We start from the raw sequence: 25,702 nt of genomic DNA, 5'->3' as shown, positions 1-25,702 counted from the left end.
AAACTTGTAATCCTTCAGGATGCAGAGATAATCACTGTGGCAAAACACAATCACTCAGTGGCAGCGATTTAAAGGGCTGTATGCAGCGCTCACTTTGAGCAGTGCACACCACTCATCTGTCAGTCTGAAGCCACTGATTACCATGAAAAATACCTGGGGCTCCTTGGCACAAACAGGTCACAAAAAAATTATTGGGATCCCTAGTAAGAGCAGGCCACGAATAACACCTTAGGCTTCCTGGTACTAGAAGGCCATGAATAATATCTGGAGCTCCCTGGTACCATCAGGCCACAAAAAAACTAGCCCGGCACAAATAATACTTGGGTGCCTTGTACCTGCAGGGATCTAGCCCTGTTGGTACCTGAATGGCATGTCGGTCCAAGACCATCAAGCAGTCCTTAAAGGGCTAGATCCCTTAATTTGATTTTAACCTTTAATCATATTTAATAATTTTAATGCATTCCTCTTCAACACGCAAAAAACATTAAATCTAGAGAACAGTTATTTAGAATAGCAATCCAATTCCAGTTGTTTTTCTCTATTAAGCCCTTGGGTGAAATGGTACCCAGAGCATATATTCCTCAAGTTTGCATTAACCTGGGGATATCCTTTCATAACAGATTGTATTTTTTAAATGTGTTTTTGTGCAGAGTCCAAGTTTAGATAATTAGTTTGTAGATTTGGTTGTGCTTCACAGTTAATCCCAATTAATATGATAAGAACTCAGATCTATTTTTACTTTAACACATAACCGTTCATACCCAGACTATAGCTCAGCCAAATACATCCTAGTATTGTTTGCACTGTTTAACCGGTTTGTGGTTCAGATGATACTTATCTTCTCTAAAAACTCACAAATGTGCCAGATGATCTTTTCTTGCTTCAAATAAAATGTATCTGACATATATATAAAGCCTGCATGTACCCAATAAACATGTCTAGACCATAGAAATGTTTTTTTATAGGTTTTCTGCGGTATGGCAGCAATCCACCAACATTCCTATAAAATCAGCAACATTGTAAAAAAAAAAGAAAAAGAAAAAAAAAGACTATGTTTTATGGTCACAGCAATACTTCGAAATTCTATACATTTTATAATGGGGGCTGCTTCTGCATTCCTTAACATAGGATTTAGGTCTGTTACATGTGATCTGCAGAAAAAAAGAATGCATCATTATCATCTTTTTGTATTTATGCCCTGCCCTCTGTAATGAGTCCTACAAAACAAGCTGAAGTATGATGGAGTGTGCGTTGACACATAAAATACTTTAATTCTGGGCTGAATGGCTGGGCTTTGTGTACATAAGAACATCTTCATGTTATTTAACCACTTCATAACAAGAAGTTGTGCAAAATCACCTAATATCAAATTACCACTCCAAAAGACAGGACAATTCGCAGGCCAGTCCTTTAGGGGGTCCAGGATCTGACGGCCCAACACAAAACCAATAGATGACATCAGAAATCCTGTTACAGCAGACTAAGAAATCTATAACAACAAATGGGGCACTTTTCAAACACCCTGCAACATCTTTTTATGTATGTAGTTTCTTAATATCTCAGCATCTCCAGTCATCATTAAGATGGGGGATGGGGTGTCAACTAAATTACAGCACTAATCATAACAGATAAAACATGTTTATTTTCTATAGCATTACAAAACAAAAAACTAAATAGGTACTGACAAAATTCAGTGCCAGGGTGCCAGAAAGACAGACCAGGGCTACCTGAGGGCCTAACCCTAGAAACTGACCCACAAAAAGCAAGAAATCTAAAGACGTGGCTAATCTGAAAAATACAGAATAACCCTTCCTGGTAATATCATTGTAATAAAATAAGTACAATCTACTAGATACTACTCAGAACAGAATGATTGTATAAAGTATCCTGCTTTAAATTAGAGAAGCTAATTAACATAAGATGTTATAATGTGGCAGTGTGAGGTCAACCACTATCGGGGCTTTAATCACAGGTTGCCTATGTGGTCACCAAATGTGACTCCATAAAATCTCAAAACCACATGCCATAAAAAAAGCTGATAAGGTTAAAGGACGGTGGAGGGTGGTTACAAATTCGGAGTGGTTACAAAGGTGGGCGGAGGGGTGGTTACAAATTCGGAGAGAATCGTTACACATTATTTTGGATCCATTTGTTTTCGTAAGGATAGAAAATTAGGGACTTATCTAATAAGCAACCGGAACAGCAACATTAAGAAAAAAGGTATTTTTTGCTCGTTCAGCTGTTTAGTAGGTAGCTCCTCAATTTGCCATCCTTACATGGGATTGCAATAATTAAGGGCATCGAATTAGAGTCTTATCTACTAAGTATCTCAAAGAGTAAGTTTAAGAAATGATGGCTTTTCTTATTCATGTTCTTTTAGCTGTTTAGCAGATAGCTCCCTAATTTGGGCTAAGGGAGCTCCAACCTCATAATTATATTACCCTAGCTTACAGATGATACTGTAGGGGCTTTTAATTTAGTTTATTATTTATCTAAACCCTTCCACACAGGGTGGGGGTAGAGGAGGACCATTATGCCCCCAACACAATTGTTGTCTCTGCTACTCTTTTATTCACAAATACTACAATAGAGAGAAAAAAGTAACAAAGAAAAAGATTTGATAAAAAATTTAGAAAATGAAAATTATTAGAATCTGCAAAAGTTGCTAGAAATAATCAAACAAATAACATAAAATTTAAAAATAATAAACAATAAATAAAACATATGCTGTTGCCTAATTCATCACAAGGTATTATATGTCTTTAACGTTTTACTAAACCCATTTTGAGGTCTCACCGACGTATTGTGAAAGTGGAAATAAAAAAAAAGATTGAAATCCGCAGAGATCTACCAGTGTTAGTTCTCTGACCTTTCACCTCAGCTCCCAGACAATTGCCCTACAGCGCATAATAAAAGAACATTCAGCTGCCTTTCTTGTTCGAAATATTCGGAAAATTGACATTTCGGGAAGTACCTTGTAAATTTGCAAATGTCAGCACCACAAGCTGCAAGTGTACACGATACCCTTGTTACAATGAAATATCAGCTAATATTTGTCTATTGTAGTACTCACCGTTTCAATTCGATTCCATTTAAGGTAATATTGTAGCTTGTTTTAATTTTCAACTTTAAAATGGTGGAAAATGATTTAGTTACTAATAAACTCCACATATAACAAACAGATGTAGCTTTTGAGACACCCATATAAAGCTTCCAGATGTTTTAAGGCAGCATAGCGAAGGGTTTATTGACGATGACATTCACTGAAAGGAATATACAGCCAGCTTATCAGACAAACCTATAGTTGCCCACACCATACAATTTAAATAGTTTGATATTTGCCTTCTTATTACTCTTTAATGCACGCTACAGATGCCTTTTTAATTATATATAAGAGAAATATGTCCTTCCTAAAATAAATAATAATAATTAAGTTGCTCATTAAATCAACTTTTGAAAATTATAATTTCTGTCTTACTTTTTCAAAATATGCATTTGCAGCACATTTTACTTGTATGCACACTCAGGAAATTATTTAGTTTTTTTTTTTAAGGTGAATAATTTGATTACGCAATCATGAAGAGTATTTACTTTTATTTAGCAAACCCAATAATTATTCCCTTTTTTTTTTGTAAGCATAATTTTAACATTAAAAACACAAACTTCAGGCACAGAGATGATCTTTATAATGTATCAAGTCCCGTGTTCTTCATTTTAAACCAGGCTGTCCAACCTGCGGCCCCCGTATGTTGCTGAACTACAACTCCCATGATTCTTTCAATGAAACAGATAGCCAGGGAATCATGGGAGTTGTAGTTCAACAATATCTGGGGGCCACAGGTTGGACAGCCGTGTCTCAGACCTAATAAAAAGCAGCCAAAGATAGCCAAGAGTCCATGCAGAAACCTAAATGGCTAACAGGCTATTAAATGAACCAATTTTAGTGTAAGGCTGGGCTTACCTTAGACCTCGCCTCCGGGTTTGAATACATGCAAGTTATTGCTTATAAACTACATTTTTGGTTTTAAAACTCTGCCTTGAACCAGCTACTGCATGGTTTTGCAAATTCCTCATAATAATGTGCTCAGTTTGTTCTTGAGCTATGGTACATGCCTTTTTAACATGTATATTTGTATATTTTGCTTCACATGCCCTATTTGCATATTTTAGTGTCAGCTTTTGTATCTTGCATTTAAAACCTATATATAACCTGCATTGGTATACCTCTGTCAAATTTTAAACACTTTATTGCTAAACTGTGAATTGTGGGAAATAAAAACTGAACTGAAAAAGTAATTAAGGCCAAAATAGCTCAGTTTGATGAGTAGCTGATGCAGGTATAGGTTTTTATAGGGAGAATTAATGTAAATGGTAAATTAAGTCTTCAAGACGGTGGACAGAAGCTACCTAAAATTATATTACATACAATGTAAAAACCTTCGGTAATTTCCTCCATTATTTACACTAATTGAAATGAAATATCAGGAAAGGGACTATCCACTCTGGAGATCAGGGCTCGAGTCCTGCAGAAACATGTGGGAATGGGGTTCCTGCACTTTTTCCACAGCAGGAACGCCGTTCCCGTTAGTAGTCCTGCAGGACTTGTTTGCCCTTGTTAGCCTCGGGGCAGGCGGCCGGTTGAAGTCTAGGCGGGCAGCGAGGTTGCATGCCACAGAGTGATGCCGGAAACTGGAATGTGACGTCATATTCTGGCTCCCGGCATCACCCTGCGGCGCGTGAGGGAGTTGAGAAGGAAGAGCTCACAAATCAGCGCTCCTTTGTCGCCCGCCTGGAACTCAGCTGATCGCCCGCCTGCCTTCCTGCCCGTCTTCCTGCCTGGATTTAAATGAAAATACATTTTTTTTTATCTGTGAGTGTTGGAGTGATTCTGTGTGTGTATATCTGTCAGTGTATGTCTGTGAATGTGCGCATCTGTCAGTGAATGTGTGAGTGAAAGAGTGTGTGTGTTTCTGTCAGTGTGTCTGTCTGCCAGTGAGTCAGAGAGCCCCCGTACCCACTCACAGTCCCCTTACCCACCATACAGCCCCCCTACCCACCTTACAGAAACCCTACCCACCTCACAGCCCCCCTACCCATTCACAGTGCCCCTACCAACCCCCCCTCCCCACAGTCAAGATGTATTTCAAATTTAAGGACAAAATAACTGAATTGAAATAATTATCCAAGTCAGCTACGTTTCCAGTTTGGATATTTGGGTCTCAAGTTTAAAATTAATTTTGCAGACAATTCTCACTTCAGGAAATAACCGTGTCAACATGAAATCCAAATCCCTTGCTTTTCCTTATCAATCGCTTAGGGTCCACACATAGACACATATCTTGCAAAAGGAAAATATTGTCAGACAGTGCAAACTAAAAGATTCCAAGTGGAACTGACCCCTAATCCTTTCTGTGGTTTAGATAGCAGGAGTAATATTCTTGTAGTGGGAGCTACCAAGCTTCTCCTTATAGGGCTATTCACTAATGTGAGAAACCAAAGAAAATTCAAAGTTCAAAGAATTTCAAATTTAAGGTCAAAATTGCCCAACTAAAAAATTCTCGGAATCAGCAATGCTTCCAGCTCAGGTTCTCTGGTTGATTTGAAATTTACTTTAAGTTCACTTTGAATTCTCTTTTTAGTAAATAATCCTATCAGTGTGAACCTAAGTACATGTAAAAACGCAAGATGATAAAATGTAACATTTTATTAAAATATACAACCGTAAAAACGACAGCAGTATTTATTGTACAATTATCTGTATTATATGATCATGTGCCACCACTAACTGGCCGTGATGACATATCATAGAGCTCTACCATTAACAAAAAGACAGTACTGCTTATTGGGAAACTGGGGGATGAAGGAAAAGAAGAGATCAAATTTATATTTTTGTTTTTGAAGGTCCTTAATGAATCAATCCAATGAACACACAGGACAATTGCAATATGAAAACAATTAAATAGCCAGAAAACATACAACAATCAATGAATAAACAGATACACGTTAATATTGTATCAAAAATGCAATGTATCTCAAGGGAGAGGTCCATGAGCTGATGGCCACTCACATATGTTAGGTGATCCCAACCAGCTATAGTGGTACTGGGAAAACAAAGAAACTGGTAAGGAGGATTTGAGATTAACATTAAGGATAGTTGTGTAGTGACTACTACCATACGATGGAATTTTTAAACTGTTAGGAAAGGCTTTGGTCTAGTGCTTGCATTGCTTGAACAAACTTCTATTCAGAAGAACTATAATGTTAGATGTGGAAAAGTGTAATTTCATAAACTCCATGGAGCTGCTGTTGAATATTATTGTATGAATGAAAATATATCCATTCATGGGGTACTAACCTTAATTTCTTACCATAGAGATGACCCTGTGCTTAATTCTATTATCTTCCACTAGAGGGCAGACCTGGCTTATATTGGGTCAGTTAAAACGCATGGTTTTAATTAACCAAGCAGTTTCACAGGAAGCTTACACTATTTTGCAATTACTAAATTAACAACCACATTTAGGTACGATAGCAGTTGCAATTTTCCACATAAAACCTTTGATCTGGTTGCATGAAATACGCAGTTTAGGCTTAGTTCTAATCGACTGGTTGCATGAGACTCCTTGGGAAACACACAGATGCCTTTTCCGTATTTTGTTTAATGAAACAGTGTACATGAAGACCTGTGAGTGAGGACCAGACCATCATGCTGACAGCTGGGGCACACCGTCGGGTCACAAACAAATAATTCTTGACTCGGATGATGCATCAAGGACACTTGATGTGGAGAGAGCCCTTTTACCACACCAGGGAGTCTTTTCTGAATTTCCCCCCACATTTTCTGCAACTCTACAAACTGGTAAGAGAGGCCATTACAGACATTATGGATGACAGTGAGCATGACATCAGCTCTGTAAACAAAATCCACAATGTAATTCTACACAAAGTAAAACACCTCTTTATTCTCCACTGCTAAAGCTCTGCCTCTTTTTATGGCATAGTGACCTCCATCAATGGAATAGTCCAGCCTCTCTTCTACCGCATTCTTGACTAGATGATATGGGCCATACTGCAGGGAATCTCAAGAGTCATATACAGTATTTCCCTGCTTCACAGTCTGCTATTACAAAGGTGAAGAGTAGCGTCTATGCACTGCCCGCCACTATACAGTCAACTGTTACAAGTGTGGAGAGAGGCAGATCTGTGCACTGCCCACTGCTATACTATCTGCTGCTACAAATGTGGAGAGTGGGGTCTATACACTGCCCACCACTATACTATCTGCTGTTACAAGTGTAGAGAGTGGGGTCTATGCATTGCCCACTGCTATTATTATTATTATTATTATTATTATTATTATTGCCATTTATATAGCGCCAACAGATTCCGTAGCGCTTTACAATATTATGAGAGGGGATTTAACTATAAATAGGACAATTACAAATAAACTTACAGGAACAATAGGTTGAAGAGGACCCTACTCAATCGACCTTACATTCTATAGGAGGTGGGGTGTAAAACACATTAGGACAGGAATTTACACTCAAATAAGGTGGGCTGCCCTTTAGGAGAGGGCAGGAGACAGGTATGTTAGGTAGGGGTTAGTCTTGGAGGCCATAAGCATTCCTAAAGAGATGGGTTTTAAGGCACTTCTTAAAAGATGCAAGACTAGGGGAGAGTCTGATGGCGGTAGGCAGGTTATTCCATTGGAAGGGAGCCTCCCGCGAGAAGTCCTGCAAGCTGACAACGGTCAGGAGGTGGTCACGGGCAGAGCGGAGAGACCGATAAGGGACATACCTATGGATCTGTGAGGAGATATAAGAGGGGCTAGAGTTGTTCAGTGCTTTATAGGTGTGAGTTAGTACCTTGAATTGACTCCTATAGCATACAGGAAGCCAATGTAAGGACTGGCAGAGGTGTGAGGTGTGACGACTAGAGAGGAAAATCAGTCTAGCAGCAGTGTTCATTACGGACTGTAGGGGTGCAGTACGGCTTTTGGGAAGACCAATCAGGAGAGGGTTACAGTAATCCATGCGGGAAATTACTAGAGCATGGACAAGCTCCTTGGTAGTATCTGGTGCAAGAAAGGGGCGGATGCGGGCTATGTTTTTAAGATGAAATCTACAGGATTTGGCAACATGCTGGATGTGAGGCTCAAAGGTGAGACCAGAGTCAAGTATGACGCCAAGACAGCGTGCTTGCAAGGATGGACTGATGTTGGTACCACAAACTTGAAGGGAGAGCGAAAGAGGAGGATCAGTATTAGGAGGAGGAAAGACAAGGAGCTCAGTTTTTGAGAGATTGAGTTTCAGAAAGCGGGAGGACATCCACTCAGAGATGGAAGAAAGGCAAGCAGTGACACGTTGCAGGACGGCAGGGGAGAGGTCCGGGGAGGAGAGATATAGCTGGGTGTCATCAGCGTACAGGTGGTAGTGGAATCCAAAAGAGGTAATAAGTTTGCCAAGAGAGGCAGTATAAAGAGAAAATAGAAGGGGACCAAGGACAGAGCCTTGGGGGGACTCCAACCGAGACAGGGCGAGGGGAGGAGGTATCATTAGAAAAAGAGACACTGAATGAGCGTTGGGAGAGCTAAGAGGAAAACCACGAGAGGACAGAGTCACAGAGACCAAGCGATTGAAGAGTTTGAAGAAGGAGAGCATGATCAACAGTGTCAAAGGCCGTATGGAGTTGTGGCCTTTGGATTTAGCTGTGATAAGGTCGTTAGTAACTTTGATAAGAGCAGTCTCTGTAGAGTGGAGAGGGCGGAAGCCAGATTGAAGGGGGTCAAGGAGAGAGTTGGAATTGAGGAAATGAGAGACACAGGTAAAGACAAGTCTTTCCAGAAGCTTTGAGGAAAAAGGGAGCAGGGATATGGGATGGTAGTTAGAGGGGGTGGATGGGTCGAGGGATGTTTTTTTTAGTATAGGTACTACAGTGGCATGTTTAAGGTCATCAGGGACGATGCCAGAAGAGAGAGAGCAGTTGAAGATGTGTGTTAAAGAAGTCACGAGACAAGTGGAGAGAGATCTGATAAGGTGAGATGGGACAGGATCGAGTGGGCAAGTGGTGGGGCGAGAGGAGCAAAGAAGAGCAGCCACCTCTTGGTCAGTAGCTGGGGAGAATGTCTGAAGGGTAGGAAAGGCAAGATCTGCTGTTACAAGTGTGCAAAGTGGGGTCTATGCATTGCCCACCGCTACACAGTCTGCTGTTACAAGTGTGGAGAGTGGGGTCTAAGCTCTGCCCACCACTATACAGTCTGCTGTTACAAGTGCGGAGAGTGGGGTCTATGCACTGCCCACCACTACACAGTCTGCTGTTACAAGTGTGGAGAGTGGGGTCTGTGCACTGCCCACCACTATACAATCTGCTGTTACAAAGGTGAAGAGTGGTCTATTCACTGCCCACCACTATACAGTCTGCTTTTAGAAGTGTGGAGAGTGGGGTTTATGCACTGCCCACCACTATACAATCTGCTGTTACAAAGGTGAAGAGTGGGGCCCATGCACTGCCCACCACTATATAATCTGCTGTTACAAGTGTGGGGAGTGGGGTATATGCACTGCCCACTGCTATACAATCTGCTGTTACAAGTGTGGAGAGTGATGTTTATGCACTGCCCACCGCTATGCTATCTGCCATTACAAGGTGAGGAGTAGGGTCTATGCACTGCCCCCCATTCCCACTTTGATAAGAGCTATGCAAAGTACCAGCTTCCATAACTCCCATAATTCCGACCAACTAGCAAAGGGTATCAATCACAGTATCAATGCCAAGGCTATGTACCACAGTAACTGAATATTTACCCACATCTGTGTTAGATTTCCTGAATCTTGCCATGATTCCATGATCCTGCAGAACTGCAGCTTGACACTGGTCATGGAATCACATACGTGAAGGACGGACACAAAATAACACAGAGGGAGGTAAATCAAACCCAAATCACATGAATCTTGACTATCGGGAATTCTCATGACGCTGAAAATAATGCATAGTAATTGATACATCGGCAGCAGAGCGAACAAAAATTACTTGTTGACGTACAATTGAACCTAAATAAGGATGTAACGTTGGTAGATTCATCTAGAAGGTATACATAGACAGGGTTATTCATCAAACTCTAAATTTTCACAGATCCAAAAAGGATAAATTGAGGAAAAAACTGCTGATCTGGAAAAAAAATATCCAGCTCTGACATAGTCACAACTTGGTTATTTTTGCCTCAGTGTTGCCAAATTGGATCTAATTAAAAAAAAAAAAAAAAAAAAAGAAATAAAGAAAACAAAAAAAGGAAAGTTGAAGAATGGTAAGAATTGGTAAGAATCCATGAATTTGGGCAGTAGGGGGTACAGTATGTTGACTAGAATTTTATTGAACAGCTATAGGTGTATATAGTGCCTTTAGCACTCACAATGTCTGCAGGAAAGATTGGTTCCGCAGAATAATCTTTCCTGAAATTTAAATTATGTTCTGGATGTCTGATTCTTGCACATATAATGGTTCGGCCAAATGTTGCACTGAAAAACACCTTACCTAACTTAAGTTAATAAAAAAAAAAAAAAAAAAACACCTTACTTCTAACCTGTGCTTGCAGGACTTCTTGCAGGCGGCTCGTTTCCCTTGGAACTGCCTGCCTACCACCATCAGACTCTCCCCTAGTCTTCAATCATTTAAGAAGTCCTCAAACTCCCATCTTTTCAGAAAAACTTATGGCTGCCCAGAGTAACCTTTACCTCACATACCTGTCTCTTTCTGTTCTGCTACATTTCCCTCCTTGTTTGGTTGCTATCTCCCTCAATACATGTCCTATTGTGTTTTTGTATCCCACCTCCTCTAGACTGTAAACTTGTTTAAACAGGATCCTCATCAACCTATTGTTTCTGTAACCTTTTGTAAAAGTCTTATTTATTGTTAAATGTACCCCTTTTCTAATATTGTAAAGCGCTGCGGAATGCATTGGCTCTATATAAATGCCAATTATAATACTAATACCTTCTCTATTGTTATGGAAACATTTTGAGGGTATAGGTTCATGACAGTCAAACAAGAGTTGAGGATGGTTCTGCAGAGGGAAGAAGACTTTTTTTCCCCCATCATATAAGCTCTTATAGTAAAAGGCAAGTCTGTAATTTCGCAGAGGCTGGTATAGTTAGGAGATGGGTCTCTAATGGCTTCGTGGACAAATGACTGTAAGGACTTTTGGAGGGCTCTCAGTGTTTATCACGCAGAACATTTGAAACATAGAAACATAGAATGTGACGGCAGATAAGAACCATTCGGCCCATCTAGTCTGCCCAGTTTTCTAAATACTTTCATTAGTCCCTGGATTTATCTTATAGTTAGGATAGCCTTATGCCTATCCCACGTATGCTTAAATTCCTTCACTGTGTTAACCTCTACCACTTCAGCTGGAAGGCTATTCCATGCATCCACTACCCTCTCAGTAAATTAATACTTCTTGATATTATTTGTAAACCTTTGTCCCTCTAATTTAAGACTATGTCCTCTTGTTGTGGTAGTTTTTCTTCTTTTAAATATAGTCTCCTCCTTTACTGTGTTGATTCCCTTTATGTATTTAAATGTTTCTATCATATCCCCCCTGTCTCGTCTTTCCTCCAAGCTATACATGTTAAGATCCTTTAACCTTTCCTGGTAAGCTTTATCCTGCAATCCATGAACCAGTTTAGTAGCCCTTCTCTGAACTCTCTCTAAGGTATCAATATCCTTCTGAAGATACGGTCTCCAGTACTGTGTACAGTACTCCAGTATTTGTCTGTAAGTTGGTTGACAACAGTGTCCACTCATGTCAGTTAATGTTTATGATCCAAACATTATGAATTTGTGGAAACAAACGATCTCTTGTCATTGAGGGGAGGGTCCTAACTTGATCAAATGATCCTAAATAACCCCTGTGACGAGACCAATCTAGCCACTGTGCATTGGAGGAGCCTGGTTGCCCACCTGCTGCCTTTAGACTATGGCCCCATGTTGAAACGCTTGATTTTCCCCTGCAAAGACACGAAAGCCGGGTCATTCGGTGCTTGCCCTGTTTGAGCAGTGATACCCCAGATAGCTATGCCATGGAGCCCATTGGTATAATGAAAGACTATGGGAAAGACTTTGGCTCCATGGCAATTGAACAGTATGTGTGTGATCTGAGCGCCATTCAGGAATACTGTGCGCTCAGATCTAAGCTATCTAGGGATATGTTGAATGTACCTGTTTTATGCAATGGCTGCACAGTTTTATATTTTTATGTATTTTATTGTCTTTTGCTGCCATGTGTTCAATGGAGTTTTGCCTCTGTCCTTGGAGATAATTGGATTACTTCCCAATTATCTCCAGGATAGAAGACTATGTGGAACTGGTTTTGGGCAGAAAAGCCATGCCTCATTTGGTCACAAAGGACTACGATCTATCTTTTGAACCACTGGACCAATTTGTATGATTTTGACGTATGTTTGTATTTGGAGTATGCTGATTCTGATTTATGTGAATGTGATGCATACTTTTAAAATTATGAATAATGTGGAAAAACTGTATTTCTCTGCCTGTGATAATTACATTACCCATTGTGTAAGGTAATTGTATCACAGGCAGAGGGGAGGATTTTGTGTGGGAGTGTCAGTGTATTGTACGTGTTTATTAGTTGTTTTCTAAAACCCTGTAGGTGGTACTAATGTGTAAGAATGTGTATATAAGAACAATAAACCCACAGCTCTGGCTGTTCCTGCTTGACCCCCAAAACGGAGCCTTGTCTCGTTCTTGGGGGGGATTTATTGTATGCTGTTCCAGTTTGACTGCTAGGAGTGTAAACCTATTTGTATGGTTTTTCCTATTCGGCTGTTTACAGCATTCATATGGTTCCGGTTCGGCTGTTTACGGCATTCATATGCTTCTCCGGTTCGGTGGATTGGTGTCTACAGTAGCTGCCTGTATATCTGGAAGGGGAATACCCTCTAAACGGCGTTTAACCCCTTTCATGCCTGGAGGTGCCGTTACAAACCCCCATGCATGCTGCTGCTGCTGTTGAAATCAGGGGGAGTTAAGTTCTGGCAATCAGTAACAGCTTTATTGAGTTCAATTGATTTGGAAGTAAATTGGAGGAGAGTTGGAACTTCAGAGAGGAATGTCCCTGACTTAGAAAACATACATGGATTTCAATGGTGGCATGGTCAGACCAGACAAATGGGTGTAGTTATGCATATAATAAGAGCCGTAGTAAAAGTAACTGACTAATAAAGAACATGTCAGTGGGGAGAGTGAGTTATGGACAGTGCAATAAAATATACAATCTCCTCTGTAAAGTATGATACCCTCTATCTATTAGCAAGTTTGGCCAGGTAAAATATTGTGGTGTCTAAGGATGCCATCTGATGACATGTGGCAGGAGAAATTGACTTACCCAAGGTAGTGTAGAATGCTGCTAGTTTAAACCCTTAAGGACCAAACTTCTGGAATAAAAGGGAATCATGACATGTCCCACATGTCATATGTCCTTAAGGGGTTAAAGTTGTCTCCTAAAGTGAAATAGTGGGGTGACCAGGTGGCTGGTAAGGAGGAAACTGTTTAGAACATGGACAGGGCCGGTGCAAGGATTTTGCCGCCCTAGGGAGTTGGTGACTTGTGTTTCTGCCTTGGGGCTTGAAAGATTTTTGGTATAGTACTTTTGCATTACTGTTTGACCTCTATTTCTGTCACTTTGTCTATTATTGAATTCTGTTTGGTATTGTGATTTTTCTACTGATTAAAGTCTTGTTGTACTTGGCGATTGAAGTTGTTATAGTGTGCATTCTATATTATATATGAAATTAGAGATTAGTGCCACGAATAATATACTAGATTGTCTACTTACAACCAGATGAGGATGATGATGGGCTCTGCTCTGGTGGAAGTATGGCACCAGTGGTGTAGTTTGTATCTGTGGTCACAAAAATCAATATCTTGGGGGAACAGGAAGCAGCTCCATTTTTTACTTAGCTTACACAGCTCAAGGTCTGGGCCCCAGGGCCTGACAGTGAGTATGCCCATAAGGCCCACCCATAAGTCCACCTATATGTTCTACCCATGAGGTCGCTCACAGGGAGTGGAGTGTGAAGGGGATGTGTTATGTGTTATTGTAGAAGATCTAAAGTGGGTGCTTATGGAATGTAGTGTATAGGGATACCAGTTTGTGTAGGAATGCATTGTGTGTTTCTTTTTTTTTTAAATTCGTAATTTTTCTTGTGCATGTAACAACATTTAACATTTTGTCTTGCGATGCCACAACAGCATTAGCAAGCCGATTAAGAACAGTTGGTTTAGGGGGGCGGAGCCTGCGCCTGAACCGGAGCGGACGCAAGCCACGGTAGCTCCGAGCCAAACGGGGAGAAAAACCCCCAAAACTACCCCTAAATACCCGCAGAACCAAGCGACTCACCCGAGGGCACCGAGACCACGCACCCGGCACGACATATGCCGTTCTTCCAAGCGCCAAAGAAAAAGAGGAAGACCGGGGCCTATCACGACACCCAGAGCCTGGACCTGGAGGCTCTGTTTGGCGCCTTCACTACACCAGGTACAGCGGGTGAGCAGGGGCTGGCAGGGCAGGCCACAACAGCCGCCGAGATGGGACGCAGACCCCCAAAATCGCCCCCACACACACCATCAGGGGCACAGCACATCGGGCACATGCTTCAGCGGCAGCCAGCTCCTAAAATGGCGCCGCCCGGGTACAACAGGGCCGTGGAAACGTCAGAGAGTCCCCCACAGACTGACTCCAATACACAGCCAGTCCAGCCCCTCACAGAGCCCACCGCACAAACTACAGGGGATGGGTCAGCCCCAGTCACCCAAAGGGACTTCCAAAACTTGGTGGGAGAAATAAAAAACCTACTGGCAACTAACATGGCAGCCATCAAGGCAGAAATACAGAGCGTCAATTACAGAGTGAGCACAACAGAGGGGGATATTGCTGACCTCAAACAAGGCATGAATGCTACACAAGAAACCACCACTTACAAACCATGCAACAAGCACTCTCCATACATCTAGCCACACTGGATGATAGGTCCAGAAGAAACCATCTTAAGATAAGGGGCATACCGGACTCGGTAACTCCAGAAGAACTCCCCCACTATGTGAGGCGCCTGGTGGCCACCATCTTGCCGGCCGCACAGGCCAAAAAAGTCACTCTAGATGGAACATACCGCCTGCCTAAGTCCAGTAAGGCCCCAGCGACGGCAGTACAAGACGCCATAGTGCGATACTCACACTCACAAGACAAAATCGCCATCTGGTCAGCGCTGCAGGGCAAGACGCCGCTCACCTTCGAAGGCGCTAACCTTACCTTCTACCAGGACCTCACAAGGTCCACCCTGCGAAGATCCTTACAACCTCTCACAACCAAGCTGAGATCGGCAGGTATTAAATACCGCTGGATGTCCCCCAGGCTACTGGTGGTAAACCACAAAGGGACAGCACACAAACTCTCATCGCTCTCAGAAGCCCCAACTTTCTTCACGGCACTGGGTCTACCGCCTCACGTAGAGACAGACGACAGACGGGCGAACCCTCATGCATGGAACCCCTCCCGAATAAACCCGTTCGTGCCTGACGCTGGCATGGCCACCCACCCAGGGACCTGAACTCTGGAAAGACTGTATACCTACCTGCAAAGTTGCAAAGTAGACTTCCAGACACTGTTACAAGACGTTCTTAACTAACGATATGTAAATATGTTACTGCACCACACACATGTGAGCCCCCCAGGAAAGACCCACCACCCCACGACGGATAGTACCTGGAAAAGGGGCACTACTGGACAGGTGCTCAGCTCCACACAGGCTAACTCTCCCCCCCCCGCCACCCCCTAGGTCAGGGGTGCCACCTAAGACGGGCCAATTTACCCACCCTCCATAGCTACACAACACACTATCAGAAGATACTACTGTAAGAACAATCAGGATGTGGAATTCTCTGCCTGAAGAAGTGGTTTTATCAGAGTCCATACAGATGTTTAAACAGCTACTAGATGCATACTTGCAAAGACAGAATATTCAAGGATATAATCTTTCAATGTAGGGTAATAACTGCTTGATTCAAGGATAAATCTGACTGCCATTCTGGGGTCAAGAAGGAATTTTTTGTCCTAGCTTGTTGCAAAATTGTGCTTCAAACTGTTTTTTTTTTTTTGCCTTTTGGATCAACAGCAAATAACAGGTGTGAGGAAGGCTGAACTTGATGGACGCAAGTCTCTTTTCAGCTATCTAACTATGTAACTATGTAACTATGTAAGATAGGGCTATACCGAACGGCCCGGACCGACACAATCCTAACACTGATCTAGATTAAACACCACACGTCCACACACCACACGCTCGCAGCCACCTCTACAAGCCATCCTGGAAACACTACAACACAAGGTCAAACAATATAAAAAAACTGTGCAAGACAATTACTGTTTTAACTATGCTAATAATATTTGTTGGTCAATCCCCGCTGCAGCTGTTGGGGCGCAGCGGTATAAAATGTTTATTGTTAACTATCACATGCACAACAAAAATAAAGAATTAAAAAAAAAAAAAAAAAACCAAACAGTTGGTTTTATCTACTTACTCTCATGCACTCTTGACAAGATGTAACGTTAACAACCTATGGGGACACATTCACCCACTCTCATGCCCTAAGGAGTAATGTATGTTTCGTATGCTGCAGCCGCCTGAGCGCTCTCCTACGAGCGCTCAGGCGGCTGCAGCTTCTCACCTCACCTCCCCTGTAGCGTGGCCGAGCGGCTTTCCGGTCCGCGGTGCCCGGCCGGAGTGATAGGAAGGTGCACACTGAGTGTGCACCTTCCTGTCAGTCCGGCCGGGTACAGGAAACAGAAACTCCTGCTCCGCGCGGAACAGAAGTTTCTGTTTCCTGTAACCGGCCGGACTGACAGGAAGGTGCACAGTGTGCACCTTCCTATAACTCCGGCCGGGCACCGTGGACCGGAAAGCCGCTCAGCCACACTACAGGGGAGGGGGTAAAAAGAGAGAGGGGGGGTAAAAAGAGAGAAAAGGGGGGGTAAAAAGAGAGAGGGGTGGGTTAAAAGAGAGAGGGAGGGGGGGTAAGAAGAGAGAGGGAGGGGGTAAGAGGAGGGGGGGTAAGAAGAGAGGGAGGGAGGGTAAAAAGAGGGGGAGGGGAGTAAGAAGAGAGAGAGGGGGGGTTAAAAGAGAGAGGGAGGGTGGGGGTTAAAAGAGAGAGGGAGGGGGGGTTAAAAGAGAGGGGGGGTTAAAAGAGAGAGGGGGTTAAAAGAGAGAGGGAGGGTTAAAAGAGAGAGGGGGGTTAAAAGAGAGAGGGGGTTAAAAGAGAGAGAGGGGGTTAAAAGAGAGAGGGGTTAAAAGAGAGAGAGGGGGGTTAAAAGAGAGGGGGGTTAAAAGAGAGAGGGGGTAAAAAAGAGAGAGGGAGGGGGGTAAGAAGAGAGGGGGAGGGGGGGTAAGAAGAGAGGGGGGGTAAGAAGAGAGGGAGGGGGGTAAGAAGAGAGAGGGATGGGGTAAGAGGAGGGAGGGGGGGTAAGAAGAGAGGGAGGGAGGGTAAGAAGAGGGGGAGGGAGGGTAAAAAGAGGGGGAGGGAAGGTAAAAAGAGGGGGAGGGGGGTAAAAAGAGGGGGAGGGGAGTAAGAAGAGAGAGGGGGGGAGTAAGAAGGGAGGGGGGAGTAAGAAGGGGGTAAGAAGAGGGGGAGGGGGGAGTAAAAGAGGAAGGGGGGAGTAAGAAGAGGGGGAGGGGGAGTAAGAAGAGGGAAGAGGGGGGAGTAAGAAGAGAGGGAAGAGGGGGGAGTAAGAAGAGAGGGAGGGGGAGTAAGAATGGGGGTAAGAAGAGAGTGGGAGTAATAAGGGGGTAAGAAGAGGGGGAGGGGGGAGTAAGAGGAGGGCAATTGCCCCCTTCCCTGTCCGCAGGCACCGTGCGGGCAGCCGGCAGGGGACGGAGGAAGAGAGGACCCGGGAGCTCAGCCTGCAGCTCCTCTGGGTCCTTCTTGCGCGAGCACAGATCGTTGCCGCGGTTACCACGGCAACGTTACGGCTCTTGCGAGAGTAAACTCGAGCCCTGGAGCTACGGGCTAGAGTTCACTCTCAACACTGTGACCACCAGGTATTCCTGGTGGTCGCAGTGGTGAGAGTGAACTCTAGCCCAATAAACACACTGCCCCCACACACCATACACATTCACACACTGCCCCCCATACACACACACTGCCCCCACACAGACCATACACATTTACACACATTGCCTCACACACACACACATACACTGCCCACCCATACACACACAGCCCCCCATACTAACATTGCCACACACATACACAGCCCCCTCGTACACACATTGCCCCACACACCCTACACATTCACACACTACACCCCCTCACACACACTGAACCTTTCACACACACACTGCACCCCTTACACATTACACCAATGCTCCTATACCCTACTACAGCCTCATATCCCAGCAGACCCCAGGTAAGTTGTCAAACTGTTCTTAAACGGTTTGACTACTTACTCTAGGAGGGAGGCCCGGCCCTCCTGGCACCATAACGACTACACAGAGCAGTAGTGGTTATTGTGCATGGATTATTTCTTTAAATAATCTACGAGTGCCCCAGTAGCCAGCAAGCCAGCCCACCCCACAGGCCGGCCGGCCAGCCAGCCAGCCCACAGGCTGGCCAGTAGCCAGCCAGCCCACAGGCCACCAGTTAGGCTTAAAGCCAGCAAGCCACAGCCTGCCAGCCAGCAAGCCACAGCCTGCCAGCCACAGCCAGTAAGCCCACAGCCTTCCAGCAAGCCCACAGACTGCCAGCCAGCAACAGTAATTAAGGTAAGAGGAGCCAACTTGGCCTAGGTATCAGCGAGCTATGTTGTGTTGCTATATTGTGAATAGGAACCAGAGTGTTGGAGAGACCCCCCTCCAGGCCCCATTGGACTCCATTGTAGTCTCTAATGGGACCTGGAGGAAATTCTTTCTAACACACTCTCTAAAGGACACTGAGATAGCCTCTGCTAGAAAGACCCCCCTCCATGGCCCATTAGCCCTCAATTGTAGTCTCTACTGGGGCCTGGAGGCGACTGTTTCCAGCAGGGACACTGAGATGGCCTCTGTTAGAAAGACCCCCTTCCAAGCCTATTAGACTCCATTGTAGTCTCTAATAGGGCCTGGAGGGTATTCTTTCTAACACACTCTCTAAAGGACACTGAGATAGCCTCTGCTAGAAAGACCCCCCTCCATGGCCCATTAGCCCTCAATTGTAGTCTCTACTGGGGCCTTGAAGGGATTATTGCACTTTTGTTCCTTGTGTCTAAAGATTGTGTAGGGTGTGGCTGGAGGCGGTGCATGGAGGCGGGACATGGGTGGCGCTTGCTGCGGAGTATGGGTGGGGCCTGTAAGGGGGCCCTTGATTTATTTTGCCCGGGGGCCCTGAGGGTTCTCAGTCCGCCCCTGTCTGAACGTATGTCGGCATTTAAGCCAGGCAAGTTACACCAGGCTAAAGAATGCTAAATAGGTGAGTTTATGATTAGGCATGCTATATTAACAGTAAGTATGCTATCAGACTCGCAAGTGCTGTAGCGGTAACATATACGTGATGCACCATTTTTACAATAAAATTACTCAGAGTTGTAGCAATCACGACACATTGACCAATATGTCAGGCAATAGTAGAGCATAAGATTGAATAATCAGAGCATTCATTCTGACAGTGAAAACATGTACCGTGGTGCAGCGATGTGTAGCAGTTAGGCTGGACTAGAAATCAAACAGGTACAAGTGTATGGGGGGATGATTGCAGGAAAATAAAAGAGTGATGTCAGGAAGGGGTTAATATGTGAAACCTGACTCTTATCATCTTATCATTAGCCTAGAGAATTATGCTATACTGCGCACTTTAGACTGCAAGGCGACTGAATATGTGAACGTGTCTACTTAAGCAGGGAAAACATGAAGCTCGCAATGAGCAGTGGGTTACATGCTAGCTTAGTTTGACTGGAGTGTAAGCCTAGGTAGTTGAGAGACCTAGCAGTACCAGGAGAGTGAGAGAAGAAAGACATAAAAACAATAAGGCCAGATATTACAAAATTAAACTGAATTGGGAGCACATTGTCCACTTAAGCTCAGTGGCAATGTCCCCCTTCAGGCCTGGCTTCGTCCGACGCCGCTTCTGCATCTCAGGTGCCTTGTGTACATGTCCCCTAGTTAGGGCCAGTTTAGTGCCAAAATAAGCCAAGGTAAATGGCTCAGAGTAGGTTTAAGACGTAGGTTAAAAGGCAATTGTTCCAAACAGTTAACAGTATATACTTAATAAAAGATTTGCTGTGGAGGATGCAAGGCCAGTCTCGGGTTTCTGCCCTCCGGTTTTACTGATGGGCCATATAGAAAAGTTCAGGGCCTGTCCGGTTATGTTGCCTCCTCCCTTGGGGTGTTCGGTTGGCTTGTGCCCGTCTGCTGCTGAAGGTGTTTTTCCCGTGCAGTGAGTGTTCGTCAAAATCTTTCCAGGGGTCGAGTCAGTAATGGGGGAGGGGGGTAGGGCAGTGAGCAAAATGTGGCTTTACATGAATTCTGTCTGAGGGTCTTTTGTATTTCGGGTACCTGTTTCTCGCCGTGGCTCTCAGGTGTCCGCCAGGTGTTGGTTTACCCGTTGTGCCTTGTAAGCGGTGGTGCTTTGGTGTTTGCGGGTTGAAATGCTCTGATGTTTGTTACATCCCAGGTGTGATGGGGCTTTGGCCTCTGGTCGGTAGTAGCTTGTTCCTGTTGCAGTTGCAGGCCCAACGCTGCCAGCACTGAGTCCATTTCCGAGGGGTCGGTTACCCGTGTTGTTGCGCCCTTGTATGTGATGATCAAGCTTCTGGGGAATGCCCAGCGGTATGGGATCGAGTTTTGGCGGAGAGCGGTGGTTAGGGGTTTCAGCAGGCCTCTCCATATCAGTGTTGGCCTAGAAAGGTCCTGAAAGAATGCCAGGTTGGCTGTCTCAAAGAGGTGGGATGCCTTTTCCCTCACCGCTGCCATAAAGGTTGCTTGGCCTGATCGTGTCTGAAATTGGAGGATGACATCTCTCGGTGCGTCCGCTGGGGCTTTGGCGGCTCTCGGGATTCGGTAGACCCCATCTGTTGGGACCCTCTTAGCCTGTTGCGGTGTGAGTATAAAGGTCGTCCGATATATTCAGGTAAGTCGTCCTGGGTCACTCTCTCGGGGACCACTCTTATCTTTATGTTCCGGCTTCTGTGTCGGTCCTCCACCGCGTCCATGCGGGTGGTGAGCAGGATCTGGGTGCGGTGCAGCTCTGCGTTTTGGGCCTCCAATTGTAAGCACCGTGCATTGAGGCCTTGCGAGTCCGCCTCTGTCTTCTTTACTCGCCCCTCCACGGTGTGAATCTCTTCCCTCAGTGCCGCTATGTCTGCCGCGAAGAGGGAGCGGATGTTTCATAGGAGGGCTTTTATGTTTCCCTTGGTGGAGGGCAATTCGTTGTCCTCATCTGAGGATGTGCTGTGTAAACCCCCTGTGCCGGGGAAGTCGTCCAGCTCATCGAGAATCTGGTCTCCAGAGGAGGCCTAGGCCTTGTCGCCATCTTGGGTTAGCACGGGAACTGCTGCGGCCTTTGCAGGGCGGATGAGATATCGCAAGCCCCCAATGGTTTTGCAGCCCCTTGGTGTTTGGACTTCTTACCCATCTTAAGGTAATCTAATTTATCTTCAAGATTATTGAGTTTTGGTCCGTTAATTAGCGATTTACAAGCTTTTAGCTGCGGATCTCTGTTGATGCACGTCTGCTTCAGTCGGCTGTTGGCTCCGCCGCATTGTGTGTTTCTGTGTATTTATAGGGAAGCATTGTGTGTGTGTGTGGTGTGAAAGAGAGAGTTTGTAGGGTAGGGTGGGGCTGAGTCCTACCAGCTCTTTTGTGCTTCTCTTCCCCCCTTCCTCGGTTTCTCTCCCCTCTTGTCCCTTACTGCTCTCCCCTCCTATCCCTTAGTGCTCTCCCCTCCCGTCCCTTAGAGCTCTCCCCTCCTGTCTCCTAGTGCTCTCTCCTACCCCCCATCCCTTGGTGTTCCCCCATACCCCTTAGTGCTCCCTACTACCCCCTCCCCCTTAGAGCTCCCCCTGCCCCCTGATCTTTAGAGCTCTCTCCTGCCCCCTGTCCTTTAGAGCTCTCACCTGCCCCTTCGTGGTCTGTCTTCTCCCCCACCCCATTAGTGGTCTCTCCTTCGCCACCTTAGTGGTCTCTACTCTCCTCCCACACCTCCCTTAGAGGTCTCTCCTCTTCTCCTCCCCTTTCTATTAGTAGTCTCTCCTTTGCCCCCTCCCCATAGTGGTCTCTGCTCTCTTCTGCCCCCCCCCCCAGAGGTCTCTCTTCCCTCCTTTCCATTAGTGGTCTCCCCTCTCTCCCCCCTTTCCATTAGTGGTCTCTCCCCTCCTACCCCCTTTCCATTAGTGGTCTCTCCTCTCCCCCCCTCTAGTGGTCTCTTCTCCCTCCCACTCTTAGTGGTCTCTCCTCTCCCACCTCCCCCTTAGTGGTCTCTCCTCTGCCCCCCTCCCATGGTGGCCTCTCCTCTCCCCTACCCTTAGTGGTCTCTTCTCACCCCCCTCCCCTAGTGTTCTCTCCTCCTCCACCCCCTCTAACTCCCTTAGTGGTATCTCCTCTCCCCCCACCTCTCCCCTAGTGGTCTCTCCTCCACCACCTCCCTCCCTTAGTGGTCACTCCTCATCCCCCAACCTTAGTGATCTCTCCTCACCCCCTCTCCTCCCCTAGTGGTCTCTCCTCAGTCCCACCCTCCCATAGTGGTCTCTCCTCCACCCCTCTCCCTCCCATATTGGTCTCTTTCCCACCCCCTCCCATAGTGGTCTCTCCTCCACCCCCATTCCTCCCCTACCTCTATTGTAGCGTGGCTGAGCTCCGGTCCGGTCAGCGGTACAGGGGCTTCTGTTTCCTGTACCCGGCCGGACTGACAGAAACTCGACTACGCTACACTGAGGGACTGGCAGGAGGGAGTGCTGTGCGCTTTCCTCTTGCCGATCCCTCATATCTTGGGCCCCCGGGCCAGTGCACCCTAATGGAAGCGCCGGTCCGGGCAGTGCTGCAGGCGCCTGAGACTCTCTATAGAGCACTCAGGCGGCTGCAGCATTTGAGGGTCTGGCGCTCCTGGTGGTGCCCCTTCCTGAGGGGCGCCCTACGTGGCTGCCTTAGTTGCCTATAGGATGCGCCGGCCCTGAATATAGCGTTCTACTGTGTTATACAATTCTCAATCCCTAACATCCAAATGTTTAGTATACTTATGTTCACGTCTGAAAAATATATATGATAAATATATAATAAAATCTGATACAATATATATATATATAATAAATAAAGGTGTCTGGATCTCCTGTGCAAAAACAGGTAATGCAACTTATTACAAAGCACAAGAATCATTTACAGCTACTTCAAGAAAATTATGAACCCCGCTATGAAGGATCAAAATTAAGTTGTCATTTAAAGTGATAATTTGTAAGCGACATGTCACGCTCTCAGTGTATTATGTACCAAACTATATTTTCCATCACCAAGATTACCAGTCTTTAAAATCCAAATTGCATAGCACTTATCCTCTCCAGAGCGCATTTTACTTCTCTGACAAGATCACTCTATTTAAACTTTGAATGTCTTAGTTTGCATGTGCACCTTTTTCCATACTGCTGGAAAAATGCTGTATTCAATAACCACAAATGTACGGGTAAGTTTAGGAACTATCTGTGGAGCTATTTAGAGAAATTCATTGTGTGGTCCCAGACTGAGTTCGGCTGCAAATGACTCATCACACCTGTGTAGTTCAAACTAAGGAGAGCAATGTCTGGAATATTGCACTCAATTCTCCTTCGCAGGTTTTGTTTCGCTGTTTTGTCTTTCTTGGCTAACCCCCCAAAACCTTGGAAATTTCATTAGATGGATATCTGGGGAACAAGCAGAGAAGAGCCTCTAACACTCAAAATAAATGTTTTAACTCTTGGATATATGGAAGTCCTGTAATAGGCCACATGGATGATGAGGAAAGTGTTAAAGATTTTAAGAAAGAAAATGTTTATATCAACTGTTGGGTCCATGATAGAATTGGCCACAAAGTAGTTTATGCTAAGAAGATATGTATAATGTAACTGCTATAACTTTCTATACTTGATTTAAAGGGATATTCTTAGCACCAAAACGACTTTAGTTTAATGAAGCAGTTTTAGCGTATAGATCATGCCCCTGCAGTCTCACTGCTCAATTCTCTGACATTTAGGAGTTAAAGTAGCACTGCCATGTTTTTATTTTCATTCAGTTTTACTTTCCTTATGGTCTGTGTATCTTACTGATTATACTCCCTACTGCCAGTTGCCTTTATATATGTCCATTATCTTTTTTTCCTTGTGCCTCCACATTATTCTCATCTGCCCATGCTGTCCCCAGTTAGCCCATCTGTAGGATTCTTTAGTTTGATGGATTGTGGGTAAATTATCTTAGCAGCTGAAATTGAACTTTGCATAAACTGTGCCCATTCCCAAATATTGCCAAACATCAAGCACAAAACTTTAAATCACTATGTTATGCAACTCACACAGCCTCCATGACAAAAGAAGGTCTCATTTTCGCAGCACAGTGTGTTTATTTCAAAGTTCGTGTCTACTGTTCTGTTAATTGTACTTACTCACACACGGAATATTGCTGTAGGCTTTAGCGGGTAATTAACAGATTTGACATTCTTGGAGTTTATTAAACATTTTTATTCCTCATTATGTACACCTCTAGTTGCATCAGGTAAAATGTACTTTAATGAAGCTACATTAATTGGTGTTTTGCACCCTGTCGGTCTGACATAATAATAGGGAGGACCACACCAAGACTCCCCGGTCCGCATACAAGAGATCACTGACAATACGTATTCTTAATATAGCTAAAACAATCATTCCACAACACTGGAAACAGCAGATCACCCCTCCACTGGGGACTTGGTTCACCCAAATGGAGGAACTAAGATCACTGGAAGACCTCCACGCCACCGCAAACAACACACACCAGACTTACCTCAACACATGGACGCACTGGCTGCTGAAAGCAACACAACCAAATTTCTGGGTAAACCGTAAACCTGGGGATAGGACAGACACCCAGACGCCCTAAGGACCCAGACAAAGACTGACCTGGACCCACCAGACACCCTTTCGCCACAACCCAATTCCCTTAACGAATCCACTAGCCACACACATCCCATGATACCCAAGAATCGGCGAAGACCACCTAGGCATCCGAGATTACTGACGACTAGGAGGGGACCACATAGTGACTCTCCACCACGTAGCCGAGAACCCACAAAGGAACAGGGACAACGTAAGAATACCACTGTAACCCACTTAGGGATGGGGGCACCCCATCACCAACCAGGACGTAGACTAGGTGGCATACACAGTCGGACGAGATTGGACTAGCCCTGACCTCACACAACCAGTGGGATGACGGCTCCCTGACGCAACACACAAAATCTAGTTGGGACCGATGGGTCCACATAGCGTTGGGGACACACGAGCACACACTAGCCCACCCCCTTGCAATATTACCTGCTATTACATCTGTTCCCAACACCCTCAAACACGACCCAAGCATCCAACGGAACCAACCACGCAGCGGGCCTCCGAGCCCGGATGTTGAGCATACGCTTTATTTCCAGATAACTACATCTCACCCATGACCCG

Source organism: Pelobates fuscus, chromosome 5 (genome assembly GCF_036172605.1).
Source record: "Pelobates fuscus isolate aPelFus1 chromosome 5, aPelFus1.pri, whole genome shotgun sequence".
Classification (NCBI taxonomy): domain Eukaryota; kingdom Metazoa; phylum Chordata; class Amphibia; order Anura; family Pelobatidae; genus Pelobates; species Pelobates fuscus.
This window is presented reverse-complemented; position numbering follows the sequence as displayed.